Source organism: Glycine soja, chromosome 19, assembly GCF_004193775.1.
Source record: "Glycine soja cultivar W05 chromosome 19, ASM419377v2, whole genome shotgun sequence".
Classification (NCBI taxonomy): Eukaryota; Viridiplantae; Streptophyta; class Magnoliopsida; order Fabales; family Fabaceae; genus Glycine; species Glycine soja.
The window spans coordinates 30,948,745-30,968,268 of NC_041020.1; the positions used below are offsets into that span (position 1 = coordinate 30,948,745).

Here is a 19,524-nt window from a genome sequence, read left to right on the forward strand (position 1 = left end):
TTGATTGTCGTTCCGAGCATCAATTTGATGATTGCCTTAAGAAGTTTGAAATTGCCTATTCACCATGGCCGATGTTTGTTGACTATGTCAATGAAACATGGATAATTCCCCACAAGGAAAAATTTGTTAAAGCCTGGACGAATAAGGTGAGGCACTTAGGAAACACAACAACAAACAGGTATGAAAATGTTCATATTTTTTATTAGGGTTGATGAATTCATGGATTTTAATTATTGTATTTGTTTATTGTTTTTTGTGTATTTGAAATGGAGGGTTGAATCTACTTATAGGGCTTTAAAAAGACTACTACAAAATAGCCTTGGAGACCTATGTAGTGTTTAGGATGCCATGAACAACATGATCACGCTACAACACACTGAAATTAAGGCATCTTTAAGACAAGTACACATGTGGTGGGACATGTTTTTAAAGTTACCTTATACAAGAGGCTACTTGGCATGGTATCAAGGTATGCTTTAAATCAGATTGCTACTGAGTATGAGCGTGTACATTATGCTGGCAAAAACCCTTCTCATTGTGGATGTGTCATGAGAACTACTCACGGTCTCCCATGTGCATGTGAGCTATCCAAATAGGTTCTTGGTACCATACCGCTTGAGACAATCCATATGTTTTGGCGGAGGATAAGTTTTTCAGACCAAGGGTTATCTAAGCCCCAAGTGACCATAACTGAAGAGATGGAAACCATATCCAAGTGATTTGAAGAGCTTGACATTTGTGACAAAGTTACTCTAAAGAGTAAACTTCGGGAAATTGCCTACCCTGATCTAAACTCTATGTATCCTCCTCCAGAGAATGTCAACACCAAAGGTGCACAGAAGAAACCAATAACCAAACTTCGAAGATCAACAAAGCGTCATCCGTCTTACTAGGAGTATGTTGATGTTTTACATTCTATGCAAAATAGTAATTCTTCAGTCAAACGTAGTTCATCATCTTCTAACCAAGCCATTCCAAGAAGGACTATGCCGATGTTGGATTAATTTCATCCGTTCATTCACGATTCCATTGAAAACATTGTGGATGTGAAAGCTGACGGTAACTGTGGATATCGTGCAATTGTTGGGTTATTAGGTATGGGTGAAGATTCATGGTCGTTGGTGACCATTTGCTTAAAGAACTTACCAAATGTTCTAATGAGTATATCAACCTCTTTGGTGGCATAGACATATTTGAAGAATTAAAGAGGTCCCTACTTGTTGATGGATTATCCATGGCATGTAATTTATGTTTTTTTATTTAAAATTTAGTTTAAATAAATGTAATTCGTATAGTTGGTTCATGCAGGTTACTATGGATAAGTGGATGGATATAACCGAGATGGAATATGTCATTGCATCAAGGTATAATGTTATCATTGTATCATTGTCTCTGCAACAGAGCATGACATTTTTTCCTCTTAGAAGTCAACCACCAACAAATTCTTCTGTGCATCGCATAATATGTATTGGTCACATCTTTGGCAATCATTTTGTTTAGGTAGATTCATCGTAATGGTATTTTTAAATTAATGAAATTAATTGTGTTATCATAAGTTGAAATTGTTTGTGTATGTGTAATAGGTTTATTTAAGAGATTGTTGTCCCTTACCGCCTCTAGCTTTGTTATGGTCAAGGAATTGTCATCCTCAGACAAAGCAGTGGCCAACTCCATATATTAGTAGAATGCATCAGTGCAGAAATTTGGTGATGTTGAAAAGAGACTATGTTGATTTAAGTGAAGAGTGAACATTTAGGTTCTGATGACATTGTAATGTACTACATTAATATATAATTGTTTCACTGGAAATTCTCGTAATTATGTATTATATCTTCCATTAAAGTTCATTGTTTAGGGTTACTATAATACTTAGGGTTTAGTCTTACATGCGTTGTTAGAGTTAACTGTGAAGTGAAAACCAAGGTTTAGTGTTACACTTTAGGGTAAAATAATTTATGTTTGGCAATAGTAATATTAAAAACAATTTAAATAAAATTGATAAAACAAAAATGTTGTCAAATAAAATAAAATGATAAACATAGTCTACAAATTTTCGTAAAAAAGTGTAAACATAGTCCTCAAATGATAAACATAGTCTCCATGCGTGATCTATGTGCTGCCTTCGTCGCGACCGTACATATATATTGTGATCCACAATGATACCCCTAGTGATCCTTAGGCAGTCTTGCATGACATCGTATGTATTTGTGCCTTCAATCACTATTCTTAGGTTAAGCAACCGCTCCAACCTTTCTGCAATTGCTTAGCAAGCCTCCTATGACATTGACAACAACGAATAAGGTATAACCATATTGCATAATTAAATTAAATGAAATTAAGAATAATATGAATATATATGTTACCACTACATGTCTAGGCTGTTCCACATCAGAAGGTGCTTGTGCAGGTGCTTCCTCTATAGCTATTGTTGCCACCGGGTACTTAGGCATATCTGGTTCCATATATGTCTCATCTTGCATGACAGCTGGATGTCTGGGTGGATCACCAGGTTGTGCCAGCTTCATGAATGGATGTGAAATCATGTAGAACCAATCCATGTAGTCCGGTGCACATTGTCCATGCACAACACAAATCTGGCCCACCGATGCAAGGTAGTCAGAGAAATGCATCCATCTGTCGTCAATATCTTTGAAGCACAGTCTTGAACCCGTACGGTGTGGAGGAATCATCTAAACATACCCAAATTGCCACACCACCCTCTATGGTCGGTGTATGACGACAACGAGACCTCATCGGATATGTCCAGAAAAACATGAAATGAGGTCAAACTCTCGAACTGCACGGTGGTCACTGTAAGGCATTTAACAAACATCAACAGTCGTCAGTTGATCTAGATGCCTCCAATACGTCGATGCTAGTAATGCCATCGTAGAGGCCTTCGTAGATGTCTAGTAGCAGACACGTGGTGACCTTTCATCATAGTATGAGTCCGTAAAAGCCTCAATAATAGATGGAAAATGCTCATAAATCCAACACTACACCAATTTGATTAGAACAAAAAAAATTTCAAATGAACATATTAAAAACAATTAAATAACAATCAATAATAATTACCTGTAATAGTGTGATATATCTAGCAAGTTGTCTGTCACCGCTCTTACAAGCATCATTCAAATTATCATACATATGCACTAGGACGGCAACTCCCCATTGTTGGATCAAGTGGCCTCGGAATAATTAAGAAGGGGGGGGTTGAATTAATTATTAGTGAACCTTTACTAATTAAAAATCTATCCTTCTTAATGTTACTAGATTCAATTAGGCTTTTACTATAATGTCAAGAAAGTAAAGAACAGAAATAGAAACTTAACCAAAAGTAAAAGCGATAATTAAAGTGCACAGCTGAAATTAAAGAGTGTAGGGAAGAACAAGACAAACACAAGAGTTTTATACTGGTTCGGAAACAACCCGTGCCTACATTCAGTCCCCAAGTGACCTGCGGTCCTTGAGATTTCTTTTCAACCTTATAAAATCCTTTACAAGCAAAGATCCATAAGGGATGTACCCTCCCTTGTTCTCTTTGAATAGCCAAGTGGATGTACCCTCCACTTGAACTGATCCACAAGAGATGCACCCTCTCTTGTTCTCAGGTACAACAACCCAAGTAGATGTACCCTCTACTTTTACCACAAAGGATGTACCCTCCAATGTGTTAAGACAAAGTTCTCAGGCGGTTAGTCCTTTGAAACTTTGTGAAAGGGAAACAAAAGATATCTCAGGTGGTTAGTCCTTTGAAATCTTTTGTTTATGGGAAAGGGAAGAATCAAAAGAATTCTTAGACTGTGTCGTTTTGAATTCTTTGACAAGGGAGAAGGGAGACACAAAAGAATTTATGCGGTTAGTCCTTCGTTCTTTTGGAAAAGGGAAAAGAGAGACACAAAAAGAATTCAGGCGGTTAGTCCTTGGCGAATTCTTTTTGGTAAAGGGAGAAGAGAATGAAAAGATGAATAGCACACTTTTGTTTTCTGTGAAAGAACAAGGTTTGGAAACCAGAAAACTTAGAAAGCTTTTGGCAAGGGAAGAAGAAGAAGATGTTCAAAGAGATTCAAAGGTTGTAAAAGAATATATGAAAAAGTTGTAAATAAATATTCTTCAAATGCAAGTCAAGGTTTTGCTTTTATAGACTCTTCATGTCTGGTCAAGAAAACCATTAGAAGAGTTATAACCTTTAGAAAAACCTGAAAACCATTTGAAGAGTTATATCTCTTGATTTTTATTCAAAACTTGTCACTGGTAATCGATTACCAAAACCATGTAATCGATTACACAAAGCTTTTTATGAAAGGATATGACTCTTCACAATTGATTTTGAATTTCAACGTTCAGATACACTGGTAATCGATTACCAATATCTTGTAATCGATTACACCATTTTGAAATCAATTGGAACGTTGCAAATTCAATTGAAAACTTTTGAAATCAAATTTTATCACTGGTAATCGATTACAGGAAATTGGTAATCGATTACCAGAGAGTAAAAACTCTAGTAACTTAGAAAATTTTGAGAAAAACTCTTTTGAAAAACAAAATTGTGCTATGTTTGTTTTTTGAAAAAAAACTTTTCAATAATTCCCTTGTGAAGTCTTCTTGATTTCTTCTCTTGAATCTTGAAATCAAACTTCTCTTAATTCTTGAATCTTCTTGATTTCTTCTCATGAAACTTGAAATTAAACTTGATCTTGAACTTGTTGACTTAATCTTGAAATCATTCTTTAGGCTTTTTGTCATCATCTGTCATTATCAAAACTACTTTAATCAACTTGATTCATCATCATGAAGCTTGCTTCTACACCCATGCGTAGCTTCCACTCTGACTGAGGTCTCGAAAGACGTCCAAGAACACCACATGCACATGTGTTGCACTCTTATTAGCAAAAATAGTGTAACCTAACAAATGCAGCAAAAAACCTCGAGTTGCTACAGTCCAGTGTTCGGCCTCACATTTACTATGATAAATCTCTCGTAGCCACGATAGGTGTACGTATGCCCCATGACACCGTACTGTCTCAGCTCTAGCTTCATCTCCAGTGACTTCAAGTAACTCCACTAACATCAACACTACTTTGTCGACATGAATTGTGTCAAAGCTGTGGAATGCGCCTATGATGGGCAGATGAAGCAAAGACACCACATCATCGAAGGTGATGGTGACCTCTCCAACTAGAAGATGGAAACTGCTCGTTTCCATATGCCACCACTCCATAAAAGCCGATATAAGTCTACGGAAGCAATGGCTTCCAAGGTTATTTTGATGATGCCAAAGAATCAAGAGATAAGCAAATTCCAAAGATTCAAGAATCAAGTTTCAAGAATCAAGATTTAAGAATAATCAAGACCAAGATTCAAGACTCAAGATTCAAGAATCAAGAGAAGACTCAATCAAGATAAGTACTAAAAATGTTTTTCAAAACATTGAGTAGCACAAGAAGTTTTCACAAAATCATTACCAAAGAGTTTTACTCTCTGGTAATCAATTACCAGAAGGTAGTCATCGATTACCAGTAGCCAGCATTGTTTTCAAAACTAATTTACAAAGCTGTAATCGATTACCATGAGCATGTAATCGATTACCAGTGTTTTAAAACATTAGATTTCAAATTTCAAGAGTCACAACTTGTGTTTAAACATTTTCAAATCATTTTAAACTTGTGTAATCGATTACACAATACTTGTAATCAATTACCAGTGTTTCTAAACGTTTTAATTTTCAAATTTAAACATGAAGAGTCACATCTGTTGATATGTAATCGATTACACCTTGATGGTAATCGATTACCAGTGACTGATTTCGAAAAATAAATTTCCAAAAGTCACAATTCTTTAAGTGACTTGTTTCTGAAGGTATTTTTTTCAAAGTCACAACTTTTTAACTGACTAGTTTTCAAAAGAGTCACAATTTTTAAAGGGTGACTAGTTTTAAAGAAATTACCAAGAGTCACAAACTTTAACTTGAGTCATCAAGAGATTATAAATATATGACCATGGCATGAATTTCATATCATCCTTCAACATCTTTCAATATCTTTTCATCATCTTTCAACAAGTTTTTTACAGATCTTTCTAATTCATTTCTCTTCATCTTTCTAAAAGTTTTTGTTCAATCCTTTCTCTTTCAAGAAAAGTTCTTTGATCAAAAACTTGTGCTATTCTTTTTCATTCTCTTCTCCCTTTGCCAAAAGAATAGAAGGACTAACCGCCTAAATTCTTTTGTGTCTCCCTTCTCTCTTCCAAAAGATTCAAAGCACTAACCGCCTGAGAATTCTTTTGATCCTTCCCTTCCCTTTAAACAAAAGATCTCAAAGGACTAACCGCCTGATATATCTTTTGTTTCCCCTTACAATGATTCAAAGGACTAACTGCCTGGGAATTCTTTGTCCCAACACATTGGAGGGTACATCTACTTGGGGGTTGTTATACTGAGAACAAGAGAGGGTACATCTCTTGTGGATCAGTTCAAGTGGAGGGTACATCCACTTGGTTTTTCAAAGAGAACAAGGGAGGGTACATCCCTTGTGGATCTTTGGCTAGTAAAGAATTTTACAAGGTTGAAAGAAATCTCAAGAACCGCAGGTTGCTTGGGGACTGGATGTAGGCATGGTTTGTGGCTGAACTAGTATAAATCTTGTGCTTGTCTTCTTCTTCCCTACACTCTTTAATTTCCACTGTGTACTTTTAATTACCGCTTTTACTTTTGGTTAAGTTTCTATTTCTATTCTTTACTTTCTTAACTTAGTAGTAAAAGTCTAATTGAATCTAGTAACATTAAGAAGGATAGATTTTTAATTTGTCAAGACACGTTAATAATTAATTCAACCCCCCCTTCTTAATTATTCTGAGGCCACTTGATCCAACAAGTGGTATCAGAGCAGGTATCTTGTAGAAAGTTTAACAACTTCAAGATTCATGGCCTCCTCAAATTCTCTGTTTCCTGAAGAAACTCCATCCATAGGCCACTTATCTTTAATGGTGAGGGTTACCACTATTGAAAAACCCGAATGCAAATCTTTATTGAAGCCATAGATTTAAACATTTGGAAAGCAATAGAAATAGGACCTTACATACCCACCATAGTCGATGCAAGCACTAGCACAACAACACAAAAACCTAGAGATAAATGGACTGAAGAGGATAGAAGAAGAATCCAATATAATCTTAAAGCCAAAAACATCATCACTTCTGCCCTAGGAATATATGAGTATTTTAGAGTGTCAAACTATTCAAATGCAAACGAGATGTGGGATACTCTCCAACTTACACATGAAGGCACCACTGATGTGAAAAGATCTAGAGTCAATACCCTTACACATGAATATGAATTATTTAGGATGAATCCTAATGAGAACATCCATAGTATGCAAAAAAGATTCACACACATAGTTAAGCATCTTGCCTCCTTAGGAAAAATCTTCCTTAATGAAGATTTAACTAATAAAGTTTTAAGATGTCTAAGTAGGGAATGGCAGCCCAAGGTAACTGTCATTTTTGAAAGTAAAGACCTTTCCTCTATGTCTCTTGCCACTTTGTTTGGCAAATTGCAGGAACATGAAATGGAACTTCAACATCTCAATCAAAATGAAGAGACCGACAAAAGGAAAAGAAGCATAGCACTCAAAGCCTCCTCCTTAATGCAAGAAGACGAAGAAAAAAAAAAGAATTTGATGATGAAGAAGACTTCTCACTCTTTGTGAAGAAGTTTCATAAATTCATCAAAAATAAAAGAATGGAGAGAAGTCATAACTTCAACAATGGGAAGAGATCCCAAGAAGTTTCTCCTACACTTAAATGCTACAAGTGTAATCAACCCGGTCACATAAAGGCAAACTGCCCCACAAATGAGTTATGGCCCGAGAAGAATGAGAAGAAAAGCTATAAAGAAAGAAGATCCAAGAAGGCGTATATTGCTTGGGATGACAATGACTCATCCGATGGTTCGGAGAAGGAGATCAACCTTCTATCCAAGGACTATGAAAGCGATGAGAACATCTCTCAAGAAGATTAAGCAAGAAACAAAAGTCTGACTTCCATCTTTGAAGATATAGGCACTTAAATCATGAAAAAGGTAACATCAAAACCATTCTCTTTTAAATATAGTTGGTTGAAATTTTTATTTCAATTAACTTGTTTATATGATGACTAACAAAATTTTATTTGTTTGTCTTGATTGATTGCTATATGTTTATGTGTTTGATTGAGTTATTTTCTTTCTAGAAGCATGAAGTTTATTGTTAAAACAAATAGTTGATAGTACATATGATTCTTGCATGATTTTTTGTATGATATGTGAATTACTTGCTTAAAAGATATTCATAATGCTTTTTCAAAAATCTATTATGTTATATATATTTATTTTCATATAAGAGTTTTTAGATATAAAATATTTTGACCCCTTTTCAAATCCTTTCACTCTAAGAATTCATTCAGCACTCAGTTTTCCTAAAAAGCTAATCAGGAAGAGGGTAATTGATTACCAAATGTTGTAATCGATTACAACGCGTCCATAGTGCTTATAAATTCAAATTTCAGAATTCACGAACCAGAACCTCCATTTCTCTCGCGAAACCCTCGTTCCCAATTTTTCTTTCTGCCATAACTCACTCATTTCTTGTCCAAATTACTTCCCATAAAGCCCAAAATTCATCTTTTTTCATTCTCTTTCATTTCAACCAATTGAAATTTCAAATAAGTCTCTCAAATGGCGGAAGCATCAAAGAAGCACAAAGGTTCTTCGAGTAGAAGCCAACAACATTCTGAGGCTCAGGATACTCCAATTCCTTCTTCCATTTCCTCATCCTCATTGTTCTCATTAGAAGAACAACATATACGGTACACAAACCTCTTCTCCTCTCATTCTATCATAGACCCTAAGTTTATAGATATGGATTTCTTTTCTGATGAGAGTTTCGAATGCATTCAAGCATTTCAAAAATCAAATCTCATTCCCTTTATGTCTCTAAAATTGCCTGTGTATTTTGAATTGGTAAAATCTTTTTATTCTAATCTTGAAATTCAAGAAAGTACCTTGATTTCAGAGGTCTATGGGATAAAGATGGTCATTGACCAATCCCTCTTCTATGATTTGACTCAATTGTCTAGCGAAGGTGCACCATTTGAAGGTACACTAGATGATGATTGGAAATTTGATTTTTCTATGCATGATGCCCACCGGTTGGTTTGCACCAACCAAGTGGATATGACCGGAAGGCTGCGTGCCGGTTCATTGGCTCTTGAAAGCCGCATCCTTCACTATCTTATTGTTCGTATCTTACTGATGTGCCATCATTTTCTTCTATTTTCTAAACCCTTTTTGCACCATTTTAATTACTGATTGGTCTTAATTGTCAATTAATCAGGCAGTTTTGTTATTTGGGCTCATTTAGCTAATTTGATGTTTTTAATCTAATTTCAGGAATTAATGAAACATTGGGCTTAATCCGGATTTTGGTTATGGACTTGAAGAGGGCAAATTAAGCAGCGCTTACCTTAGATAATTAGGAAATTTCGCAATTTTATTTTATGTTGTTCAGTGTTTATTTCGTTTTGGGCCAGAGTATTGTAATAGGGCCCAGTGACTTTGAGTGACTCTTTTTAAATAGCAGCCTTGGGATTCGTGCAAGGCATTCTGTTATGCTATTCATTATTCAGAGCTTTTGTTTTAGGGTTTACGTTTTCTGCTTTGATGCTACTGTTCACATAATGCAATTTTATGTTTTCTACTTCTAATTACAATTTCGTTCTTGCTTCTTCTTCTACTCTCATTTACGTTTCTGTTTCGTCTACATTTCTGTTCATTTACGTTTTTGTTCATTTACGTTTCTGTTCATTTACGTTTCTGCTTCATGTTTCATTTGCGTTTTCTGTTTGAATCCATGGAAGGCTAGATTTTCTGGTGTTGTTTCCTTTTGAGGACGAAGCCCAACTCTCTTTGAGGTTTCGCTTGTAATGTGGTTTCCTGGCAGTTTTCCCTTCACCAGTTATCCCAAATTCATGAATATTAATCAGTGCACGCTTCGTGTTCGATTAATTGCCTCTGAGCCTAACTTGCGTTCATGCTTAATGGACGAAGGGCTAACTGGTGTATGTGGTGCCTAATCACGTATTGAAAACCCTAAGTTGATTTTCGCTTAGTAAATTGAAATAGGGTTGGATTAAGTGGTTGACTGATAGGGACAAATTCTCCATAACCCAGGATAAGAGAATGGCTTCTGAATCAGAGGAAACAACCCATTTTTAATATTAGTAGTTTCGTATTCTAGTTTACTTGTTCTGCTCTTTAATCACAAAACAAACAAACCCCCCCAATCGTTACTGTTACTGCAAGTATATTATGAACATTTGGTTTGTCACTGCTCGTTGGGAAACGACCTAGGATCACTTCCTAGTTACTGCATTTTCATGTTTATTTGATTCGGGTACGGCCTCGATCAAATTTGGCGCCGTTGCCGTGGAGCAGTGTCCAAAGGTTCATAATAGCTAGCTAGTGTGTGTGTTTAATCCTTTCGTGTTTTATGATTAATTGTTAGTATTGTGTTAGTATGTGTGTTAGTGTTGTTTAGTGTCCTGGTATTTTGTTTAGTGTGTGTTCTGTTTCAGTTTTCCCATTAAGCGTTTCCCCTATTTCAGTCTTGGGTGTTTTGCTGTGAATAGAGTTTTGCGACGGACTTAGCAACCACTTTTGCTTGCGGCAAAACATAGTAGTAGTAGAAATCAATTAGAGACGGATTTTAGCGACCACCCATGCTGAATTATTTGTGATTTTTTGTTTTAGTAGCTAGGGTTGTTATTTTTGGCTGAAGTTTTTTGTGGTAACTTCTTTTAATCCATATTTTGTGGGAAAAATAGCTAGAGCCTTTAGTTTGGTCAGATTTGAAAGTTCCAAAAAAGTAGCAAATTTTGTGTTTGCCAAAACTTCAAACGGCCATAACTTTTGCTCCGGTTATCAGAATCACAATTATTATATATGCATTTGGGGTAGAAAAAAATTTCCTATGCCATGGGAGCCGGCCATAGGCCAGCCGAGGTCTCCATCGTCCAAAAAGAGTGATTCTGTCAAAAGTTTTTTATTTTTCAAGTTTTATTCACTTATTTTTCTTAACCTACCATTTTTAGCTTTCATAGTTAGACTTTGAATTTTTGTCTGAAATTTTTTGTGCTATCTTCTCATCATTTTATAAGGTTGCTCACAAAATTTCAAGTCATTTGGATATCATTTGAGGGTAGCTGTAGTTCAAACCTACACCTTTATTTACATGACAAGGCAACTAGTTGTGTGCATGCTGAATGTAGTGTATGACTAGAGGCAATCCATCTGACTTACAACCCTTTGATCCTGAGATAGATAGGACATTTCATAGATTAGTTAGGCATCATTTTATACCTTTTGATCATTCTGAGCATTCCATTACTGGTGAATATGTGCATTCTGTTATTGGTGATTTTGAACATCCTGATCTTGAGCATTATATTTTGAGCATTCTGATTCTGAGCATTCTAATTTTGCACATTCTGAGAACATGGCACAACCTCCACCCCGTGAGAGGACTCTAAGGGAAATGGCTGCACCTGATTTCACCTACGAAAGCTTGTGCATCCAATACCCTGATGAGGATGTCCCATATGTTCTTAAAACTGAACTGATTCATTTGCTTCCAAAGTTTCATGGCCTTGCAGGTGAAGACCCGCACAAACATTTGAAGGAATTTCATATTGTCTGCTCCACCATGAAACCCCCAGATGTCCAGGAGGATCACATATTTCTGAAGGCTTTTCCTCATTCTCTGGAGGGAGTGGCAAAGGACTGGCTGTATTACCTTGCTCCAAGGTCCATCACGAGCTGGGATGACCTTAAGAGAGTATTCTTAGAAAAAAATTTCCCTGCTTCCAGGACCACAGCCATCAGGAAAGATATCTCAAGTATTAGACAACTCAGTGGAGAGAGCCTGTATGAGTACTGGGAGCGATTTAAAAAACTATGTGCCAGTTGCCCTCACCATCAGATTTCGGAGCAGCTTCTTCTCCAATATTTTTATGAAGGACTCAGTAATATGGAGAGAAGTATGATAGATGCTGCCAGTGGTGGAGCCCTTGGAGACATGACTCCTGCTAAAGCCAGAAATTTAATTGAGAAGATGGCTTCCAACTCTCAGCAGTTTAGCGCCAGAAATGATGCCATAGTCATTAGAGGAGTGCATGAGGTAGCTACAAACTCAGCTGCATCATCTGAGACTAAGAAGCTTGAAGGCAAACTGGATGCATTGGTTAACTTGGTAACCCAGCTGGCCTTGAATCAGAAATCTGTACCTATTGCAAGGGTTTGTGGTTTGTGCTCCTCTGCTGACCACCATACAGACCTTTGCCCTTCCATGTAGCAACCTGGAGCGATTGAGTAGCCTGAAGCTTATGCTGCAAATATTTACAATAGACCTCCTCAACCTCAGCAGCAAAATCAACCACAGCAGAACAATTATGACCTCTCCAGCAATAGATACAACCCTGGATGGAGGAATCACCCTAACCTTAGATGGTCCAGCCCTCAGCAACAACAACAGCAGCCTGCTCCTTCCTTCCAAAATGCTGCTGGCCCAAGCAGACCATACATTCCTCCACCAATCCAACAACAGCAACAACCCCAGAAACAGCCAACAGTTGAGGCCCCTCCACAACCTTCCCTCGAAGAACTTGTGAGGCAAATGACTATGCAGAACATGCAGTTTCAGCAAGAGACCAGAGCCTCCATTCAGAGCTTAACCAATCAGATGGGACAATTGGCTACCCAATTGAATCAACAACAGTCCCAGAATTCTGACAAGCTGCCTTCTCAAGCTGTCCAAAATCCTAAAAATGTCAGTGCCATTTCATTGAGGTCGGGAAAGCATTGTCAAGGACCTCAACCCGTATCACCTTCCTCATCTGCAAATGAACCTGCCAAACTTCACTCTACTCCAGAAAAAGGTGATGACAAAAATTTACCTAACAATTTCTATGCAGGTGAATCTTCTTCCACAGGTAATTCTGATTTGCAGAAGCAGCACATTCCCCCTCTTCCATTCCCTCCAAGAGCATTTTCCAACAAAAAAATGGAAGAGGCAGAGAAAGAGATCTTGGACACGTTTAGAAAAGTAGAGGTAAACATACCTCTGTTGGATGCAATAAAGCAAATTCCAAGATATGCCAAATTCTTGAAGGAGCTGTGCACTAATAAGCGGAAGCTTAAAGGAAGTGAACAGATTAGCATGGGCAGAAATGTCTCCGCATTGATTGGTAAATCTGTTCCTCAAATTCCTGAAAAATGCAAAGATCCAGGTACATTCAGCATACCTTGTATTATAGGGAATAATAAGTTTGACAATGCCATGCTAGATTTAGGAGCTTCTGTTAGTGTTATGCCTCTGTCTATTTTTAATTCTCTATCTCTAGGTCCCTTGCAGTCAACTGATGTGGTAATTCATTTAGCTAATAGAAGTGTTGCCTACCCTGTTGGTTTCATAGAAGATGTCTTAGTTAGAGTTGGTGAACTGATTTTCCCTGTTGATTTTTATATTTTGAATATGGAAGATGGATTTTTTCAAGGATCAGTTCCCATCATTCTAGGCAGACCCTTTATGAAAACTGCTAGAACTAAGATAGATGTTTATGCAGGCACACTATCCATGGAGTTTGGTGATATAAGTGTTCATTTTAATATTCTGGATGCTATGAAATACCCATCTGAAGATCTTTCTGTATTTCGTGCTGAAATAATTGACCATGTTGTTGATGTATACATGACTGATCTTTATTCTAATTTGCATGCCTCTCACTCTTCATGCATTGAGTCTGAACTTGTACTTGATCATGTGTCTGAATTTGATGCTGAGAGTGAATCTGAGAGTGATATTGATTGCATGTCTGGTGGTGGTGTTTTACCTCTTGAGATTGATTTTATAGAGTCAGATAGGACTAACCATGTTTCAGGAAGTACACATACCTCTGACTTTCTTTATGAGGTAAAGGCTGAGAAACCATCTCCTTCTACCACTGTCCAGCCGACCACACCAGAATTGAAGCCTCTGCCATCAAATTTAAAATACGCTTACTTGGATGATAGCAAGAGTTTTCCAGTGATTATATCTGCCTCCCTTGCTGATGAGCAAGAGGAGAAGTTGTTGTCAGTTCTCAAGAAGCATAAGAAGGCTATAGGCTGGACCTTGGCAGACATTCCTGGTATTAGCCCATCCACATGTATGCATCGAATAAATTTAGAAGATGGAGCTAAACCAGTAAGACAGCCACGGAGAAGACTCAACCCGGTGATTCTTGATGTAGTGAAGAAGGAGATAACCAAGCTTTTGCAAGCTGGAATCATTTATCCTATCTCCGACAGCCAATGGGTGAGTCCCGTCCAGGTAGTCCCGAAGAAGACCGGCCTCACAGTGATAAAAAATGAGAAGGATGAGCTAATTCCTACTCGGGTGCAAAACAGTTGGAGAGTCTGCATTGACTATAGGAGGCTGAACCAGGTTACCAAAAAGGACCATTTTCCCCTGCCATTCATTGACCAGATGCTTGAACGCCTGGCAGGTAAATCCCACTACTGTTTCCTTGATGGTTTTTCTGGTTATATGCAAATTACTATTGCTCCTGAGGATCAGGAAAAGACCACATTCACCTGCCCCTTCGGCACTTTTGCCTATAGGAGGATGCCTTTCGGCCTGTGCAATGCCCCTGGTACCTTCCAACGGTGCATGATTAGTATTTTCAGTGATTTTTTAGAAAATTGCATAGAGGTGTTTATGGATGATTTCACTGTATATGGATCCTCTTTTGATGGTTGTTTGAATAGTTTGGAAAAAGTTTTGAATAGATGCATTGAAACTAACCTTGTTCTAAATTTTGAAAAATGTCATTTTATGGTTGAGCAAGGTATAGTTTTAGGCCACATTATTTCCAATAAGGGTATTGAAGTAGATCCGGCAAAAATTTCTGTTATTTCACAATTGCCTTACCCCTCTTGTGTGCGAGAGGTGCGATCTTTTCTTGGTCATGCAGGATTCTACAGGCGCTTTATAAGGGATTTTAGCAAAGTAGCCCTTCCATTGTCCAACTTGTTGCAAAAAGAGGTGGATTTTGACTTTAATGACAGATGCAAATAGGCTTTTGATTGCCTCAAAAGAGCGCTGACTACCACCCCCATCATCCAGGCACCCGACTGGATAGCCCCTTTTGAGCTTATGTGTGATGCATCAAATTATGCATTGGGGGTTGTCCTTGCTCAGAAAATTGATAAATTGCCCAGGGTGATATATTATGCTTCTAGGACTTTAGATGTTGCCCAAGCGAATTATACTACTACTGAGAAAGAGCTTTTAGCCATAGTTTTTGCTCTTGAAAAATTTCGATCTTATTTGCTTGGTACCCGCATTATTGTTTATACTGACCATGCAGCTCTAAAGTACTTGTTAAAGAAGGCTGATTCTAAGCCTAGGTTGATTCGATGGATGCTCTGGCTCCAAGAGTTTGACTTGGAGATCCATGATAGGAGCGGAGCACAAAATCTAGTTGCTGATCATTTGAGTCGGATCGAACGTGTATCTGATGCAGATTCACCTATTCGGGATGATTTCCCGGATGATCATTTGTATATACTGTATAGTATTTCTGACTCTCTTTCTACTCCCTGGTTTGCTAATATTGTCAATTATTTAGTTGCTTCTGTTTTTCCTCCCTTAGCATCTAAGGCCCAAAAAGATAAAATTAAAAGTGATGCTAAGCATTTTATTTGGGATGACCCCTACTTGTGGAAATTGTGCAGTGATCAGGTCATTAGGCGATGCATTCCAGATCATGAGACTGACTCAGTCCTGCAGTTCTGTCATTCTTCCGCACCGGGAGGTCATCTGGGTGTTCAAAGGACAGCTCGCAAAGTGCTTGATTGTGGTTTTTATTGGCCCACCATCTTTAAAGATGCGTGGAAGATCTGCAGCACTTGTGAGCAGTGTTAGAGAGCAGGAAATACACTTACATGGCGACAACAAATGCCTCAACAACCTATGCTATTTTGTGAGGTGTTTGATGTCTGGGGCATAGATTTCGTGGGTCCTTTTCCTGTCTCTTTTGGTTATGTTTATATTCTCCTTGCAGTTGACTATGTTTCAAAATGGGTGGAAGCCAAGCCCACTAGAACTAATGATGCTAAAGTTGTTGCAGACTTTGTCAGGTCTAATCTGTTTTGCAGGTTTGGAGTACCTAAAGCAATTGTTAGTGATCAAGGAACCCATTTTTGCAACAGAACAATGCATGCCCTGCTTAAAAAGTACGGGGTGGTACACAGGGTATCCACACCATACCACCCCCAGACCAATGGACAGGCAGAAATTTCTAACCGGGAAATCAAGCGAATTTTAGAGAAGATTGTGCAGCCAAGCAGGAAAGATTGGAGTACCAGGCTTGATGATGCTCTCTGGGCACATCGGACTGCCTACAAAGCACCCATAGGAATGTCTCCTTATCGGGTTGTCTTTGGAAAGGCATGTCATCTTCCAATGGAAATTGAGCACAAAGCTTACTAGGCAGTGAAGATTTGCAACTTCTCTATGGATCAAGCTGGTGAGGAAAGAAAGTTGCAACTGAGTGAGTTAGATGAAATCCGCCTAGAAGCCTACGAGAATGCCAAGTTCTACAAAGAAAAGACCAAGAAGTTCCATGATAGCATGATAGTTAAAAAAGACTTCGTGGTTGGGCAAAAAGTGTTATTGTATAATTCTAGGCTTGGACTCATGAGTGGTAAGTTGAGGTCTAAGTGGATTGGTCCTTTTGTTGTTACTAATGTTTTTCCTTATGGTACAGTTGAGATCTAAAGCGACTCCACAAACAAGAGCTTCAAGGTCAACGGACATCGACTTAAGCCATTCCTCACGAACCCTTCTTTAGTGGACGTAGTGGTGGAAGAGACTTCCTTACTCCACCCTACTCTTCCTCCACCATGACTTAGGGAGTTTTTCTTTTCCTATCTCCTTCTTTGCTTTTATTACACTTGTCCGATTCTATTTGATGATTTAATTGTTTTAAATCTTTTAATTGTGCTACATTGAGGACAATGTGTTGTTTAAGTATGGGGGGGAGTGTTCTTTGGTTTTGCTAGTTTTGTTGGTTGTGTTAATTTGTTAATGTTGTTAGTTTCGTCAGATTTTTAGTTTAATATTTTGGGTCAATTTTGTGTGCATGTACGACTTTGCATGTTTTTCTTTGAATTATAGGATATGTTCAAGAAATGGGTAATTGTTTTGAAAATAAAAGTTCTTGACATTTTGTGACTTGAAATCCTTGATTCTTCTTTACATGTCATAATTGTTTTGAAAGCTCAATTTGAAAGTGATGAGTTTACCTTTGTGAGAATTTGAGCCATCATCCATCATCATAATCATTTGGTGTGTTTTGCCCTATTGACTGCTTGCACAATAGCCTTGGCTTGATTCTTGTTGATGCGTCCTAATTCACATGCATATTTGGAAATGATTGAGGCAATTTTGTTCTTATAAGCTTCTAGCCAAATGGACTTACCTTGAATTAATTCCTTTGATAGCCCTTTTGAGCCTTGTTTCCCTTTCCTTGTTTTGAAGCTCACTACAAGCCTTAAGTGAAAAACCATGATATCACCATATCCTTAAGGAATTTTGGAGCTTTGGAATTGTTTTGGGAATAAGTGTGGGGGGGTTTTTTGTTTCATTGGATAACTTGTTTTGTTGGCTATACTTCATGATGTATTTTGGGCCATACTTGATGTACATTGTATATTGGTTAAATGTTGGACATGCTGAATGAAATGCTGTTTCTCAAAGGATATAGAGTAAAAAAAAAAAGAAAAAAAAAATCGAAAATGAAAAAAAAAAGCAATAAAGTTGAGTGAATAAGATCTTAAATGGCAAAAGAATGATGAGACTCTTGGTTCTACTCTTTATGTTTAAATTTTATCTTTACTTCTTTTTATTTTCTTATTATGCACTTATTCCCCATTGCTCCTCTATTCCTTTGGGATTTAGCCACTTACTCCATATTTTTCCATACCTTGTCCTTGGCCCCATTACAACCTTAAAAGACCTTTTGATCCTCATGTGCTTGTGTTTATGGGTTGATTGTCAATTTTAGAATCTTGCCTAAGTTTATGTGGTGTTTGTTTTCATGGGTGCTTTGAGGGTAAATAGTAGCCTAGACACTTGAGAGATAGAGTGTATATCTTGTGAGGCTTTATCACTTTTCATTCTTGAGCTGATTAACTATTTTGCCATGATTGGGTTGCTTGGATGATTTTCATGAATGTCTTGACTTTTCAGATCTCCTTATGCTAGATGTTACCCATTACTTTCATTCCTTGATGTTCATTGAGAAATATGTGAATGTTTTCGTTTGTCTCTCTCTGATATCCTTGGATTTTGTTCTTTGTTTCATTTTGCCCAGGAGTGCAAAAGGCTAAGTATGGGGGTTTTGATGTGCCATCATTTTCTTCTATTTTCTAAACCCTTTTTGCACCATTTTAATTACTGATTGGTCTTAATTGTCAATTAATCAGGCAGTTTTATTATTTGGGCTCATTTAGCTAATTTGATGTTTTTAATCTAATTTCAGGAATTAATGAAACATTGGGCTTAATCCGGATTTTGGTTATGGACTTGAAGAGGGCAAATTAAGCAACGCTTACCTTAGTTAATTAGGAAATTTCGCAATTTTATTTTATGTTGTTCAGTGTTTATTTCGTTTTGGGCCAGAGTATTGTAATAGGGCCCAGTGACTTTGAGTGACTCTTTTTAAATAGCAGCCTTGGGATTCGTGCAAGGCATTCTGTTATGCTATTCATTATTCAGAGCTTTTGTTTTAGGGTTTACGTTTTCTGCTTTGATGCTACTGTTCACATAATGCAATTTTATGTTTTCTACTTCTAATTACAATTTCGTTCTTGCTTCTTCTTCTACTCTCATTTACGTTTCTGTTTCGTCTACATTTCTATTCATTTACGTTTTTGTTCATTTATGTTTCTGTTCATTTACGTTTCTGCTTCATGTTTCTTTTGCGTTTTTTGTTTGAATCCATGGAAGGCTAGATTTTCTGGTGTTGTTTCCTTTTGAGGACGAAGCCCAACTCTCTTTGAGGTTTCACTTGTAATGTGGTTTCCTGGCAGTTTTCCCTTCACCAATTATCCCAAATTCGTGAATATTAATCAGTGCACGCTTCGTGTTCGATTAATTGCCTCTGAGCCTAACTTGCGTTCATGCTTAATGGATGAAGGGCTAACTGGTGTATGTGGTGCCTAATCACGTATTGAAAACCCTAAGTTGATTTTCGCTTAGTAAATTGAAATAGGGTTGGATTAAGTGGTTGACTGTTAGGGACAAATTCTCCATAACCCAGGATAAGAGAATGGCTTCTGAATCAGAGGAAACAACCCGTTTTTAATATTAGTAGTTTCGTATTCCAGTTTACTTGTTCTGCTCTTTAATCACAAAACAAACAAACCCCCCCCCAATCGTTACTGTT

At 37.4% G+C, this 19,524-nt stretch overlaps 1 non-coding gene across 1 annotated transcript; it reads right to left on the bottom strand.

Moving 5' to 3' along the window:
• Positions 1-11,909: 11,909 nt before the first annotated feature.
• On the bottom strand, positions 11,910-12,016 carry LOC114401009. The gene has a single exon (XR_003664125.1). It is a non-coding gene; the product is annotated as a small nucleolar RNA R71 (small nucleolar RNA).
• Between the last annotated feature and the right edge of the window lie 7,508 nt (positions 12,017-19,524).